The 3,337-nt window shown below is 44.3% G+C and overlaps 1 pseudogene; it reads right to left on the bottom strand.

Moving 5' to 3' along the window:
• Window positions 1–326: 326 nt before the first annotated feature.
• On the bottom strand, window positions 327–3,127 carry LOC144167874 (uncharacterized; annotated as a pseudogene).
• Window positions 3,128–3,337: the final 210 nt, after the last annotated feature.

Raw genomic sequence — 3,337 nt, 5'->3', positions numbered from 1 at the left:
TCCGAATAGGCGATGAGACGTACGAGGTCCAAATCATGTTTTGAATGGTGTACGACGCTGAGACATCAATTTTCCAACCACACGTCTATCATTCAGTGACACACCTAACCTCCGACATGAGGGGCGACGTTTGTTGACTAATCACTTTTGCTTCTGGCTCTGAAATTTCTTTGTATATGCGCTTGATTTATGGCCAAATCAAGCGTGACCTTTGTAAGCTGGCTATACCACATCGCATTTTTTTGTGCACAGGGTTGCTATAGAATCCCGGATCTTGGCCATAAAAGCTTTGTATGAAAAAATCCAACCTCAATGACATGCATTAAGTTCTGCCCAGTATGAGGTAAAAACAAACGATACAGCCATTAATAAACAGCCTTTCAGCAGGTTTCTAGCCAACATGCAAAATAGTACGGAAAAAGGAGGACGTATAATTTGACTTCCTGCCTGCTCGTCGGCATAGAGACCGAAGTTTTGAGTACTGAAGTTCTATCCCCTTATCTATTATCTTCTTTTGTACTTTTAGATTAACCTTCTTCCTGTGTAAAGACCTATTCTTCATTTGCCGAGCATGTAATTTCTGAAAATGAACCATGCACTTGTTTGCGCACGCAGCCATGCTCAATGCGGTATATTGCGAGTGAAAAATAACCACAGGGTTTACTAGCAGTCGATTTTTATTCAACATTTTTGTTCCTTTAGGTTTTCTTCTCCTTTAGGTTTTCTTAACGCCGAACGCAGCCCTTTCTTTGGCCCTCCTGAGCCATTCCCTGACGTGGATTTCCACCTCGCTTCGCGGGCTGTCACCAAGGAATTTGCTCTTCCTTACTGCGTCTGGAAGTGCAACAAAGAGGCATATTTGGAATAGAAACAGATTTCCCCACAAAATTGTGCGTACCGACAATCACTTGGCAGAGCTTGAGGCCCCGAAACCTCTATTTGCCCTTGCGGCCTTCCATACTGAATTGCTGGGCGACCCCATCCGTCAGCAGGTGTGGCATCATGGCCTTCACCGATGCTGGTATTGCCTTTCCTCCAAAGGAGGCAAGTTCAGCCATCTGTAACAAATTATTATAATGCGATCACCAGCACTCATTTCAATACACTGGGGAATCGTTGCCAAGGCTTTTCTTGCAGGATGACCCTGCATGCTTGGCTACAAATGTTTGCAGTGGTTGCAAATTTATTGAAAAGCTTGACTGCAATATATATGCACTCACCAAGGCCTCACGGTAGCCACCCGTAAGGGTTTCGTCAAAGGCCAGCACGGCCTCAACAGAACCCAGTGGGCCTGCCATTACAGGTTCAGTAGGTGGACCAACATTGCCGTTATTTTTGGTTGCAAGAGCCATGGAGGCTCTCCAAAATTTCCATCTGGGTGTGCCGAATTATGCTTAACGAGGTGAGCACACGCCTCTGAAACTCTGCAAGCAAGAACGTGATGTTTACAACAAATATTGTTTTAACTTATGAAGTTGACTTTTTAACACTTCACCCACATACCAGCACAACTCAGGGCCTTTGAAGAATTTCCTGGACCACCTAAAATTCAGAAAGTTTTTTTGATGCAGTTCGAAGAATCATGACAGCCCTAAAAAAACAAAATAGCTTACAGTTTTCTGCACGGGTGCCCGGGCCTTGTGATATTTGCAGTCCTGGTCAAATTATTCACATGTTTAGCTCAAATGCCCAACAAATTTATATGAAAAAAAAAAGATAATATTGCAAAAAAGCAGTACACAAGTGACTGGCGTACCTTCTTGCCCCTGTTGGTCACGCCCTTGTTGCAGCATGCCGCTGCTGGCACTTGTAGCTGTGCAGAGCATGAAACGGTCAATCTATCAACGTCTACATCAACACACAGACAAAACATTATTCCACTCTCCAACAATGGCATTAGGATACGCTGGCGCACCTACCCCTTAACAAATTTAAAGCAAACAAAGATGTTGCAACAAAGAAGCGTACCTGCGTGCCCCAATTGCCTGAGCCCTTCATGTAGCCCACCACTGTTGGTACTTGTAGCTGTGTAGAAGGTCAAAATAGTCAACCTGGTAATGTTTACGTAAATACACAGACAAAAACACAAAGAGAGGAACATACATGGGCTCTGCAGCAATGGCACTGGGCTGCTTTGGTGTGCCAGCCCCTGGCTTGAACCTTCAAGACGTGCTAAAGTACATATGCACAATTAAAAACTTCACATAAGAGTGCAGCCAGCTGGCTGGCTATTCACTTCACCTGGCAAGAATATAGCAAGTGAAATGTACAACTCTAAAAAGTGGGATATGTATAGAAATGAGCAGATTTGGAGACAAAAGAACTGCAAATATAAGCACTGTATGAGGATATTACAAATTCTATGTATGCAGGACTGGAAGCATTATTGGGTTACATCACAAAGATGTTTTGTTTGCATCTTTAACTCTCGAAGCTAATCGTTTATGCTACTTTTATGCATGTAGACATGTAGTGGAAACTGGGGCTTCGCACATCCAGTAGTGAAGTACATTAAATGCGCTGAATACATACATACACGGAGATGCGAAAGGACAACAAAGTTCTTCACAAACAGTTGAAGTAAAGCTGCCAGCACTGAACAGCCTAAAAAGTGGCTCCCAAAACCAAAGTAGTAACATGCAACCCTGTCACAAAGTCTTCAAACAAAAGTGAAAAAAAAAGTGCAATAGTATTACGAGGTGGCTCTGATGTGACGAACGCTGTTGGGGCAGGCGGAAAACCATCAGAGTCCGATTCCACGGACGTGCTGGCCTCACTCGGCGCCGCTTTCTGGGCATCTCCTCCCCACCAGAAAGGTCGGAAGTGAACTGGGCCATTTCCAGTTTTTTCCTTCCTTGCTCATATGAACCTAGTTAATGTAAAATAAAAGTGCTTATCAGTACTTGCGCAGACCACAAGCGCATGCTTTAGACTCACCAAACACTCCCTTCACGGCCGCATCGTAAAGGTGAGAGCCTGGGCCTGGTGGCTGCCCTTTTTTTGCCATCCTGGCAGCTTTGTCAGGTGGTACATTTGGCCACCAACACTTTTCACCATTCAGCCATGCGCACGGAACGATTTCCACAGTTTTTTCCTTGCCATCATCAAATTCCACGATCGCATACATCTGAAAATATGCAATTTCCCTAAGGTACCACTCAGAGAGATAATGGGCCTTCTCAATTTACGAGGCTTGAATATATAGCCCACAGGCAATCCAACGGCTGCCGTTCCCACACGAGTACATAAAAATTTGAGCTCTACATGACAACCCTGGCAGTACATGTCATGATAATCAAGGTGGCCCACTACCACATTGTGGATCACTTGTGAAAAA

The sequence above is a fragment of the Haemaphysalis longicornis genome, unplaced genomic scaffold (assembly GCF_048455015.1).
Source record: "Haemaphysalis longicornis isolate Haplotype H1 unplaced genomic scaffold, Haemaphysalis longicornis Haplotype H1 scaffold_2, whole genome shotgun sequence".
NCBI classification, from domain to species: domain Eukaryota; kingdom Metazoa; phylum Arthropoda; class Arachnida; order Ixodida; family Ixodidae; genus Haemaphysalis; species Haemaphysalis longicornis.
This window is presented reverse-complemented; position numbering and strand designations above follow the sequence as displayed.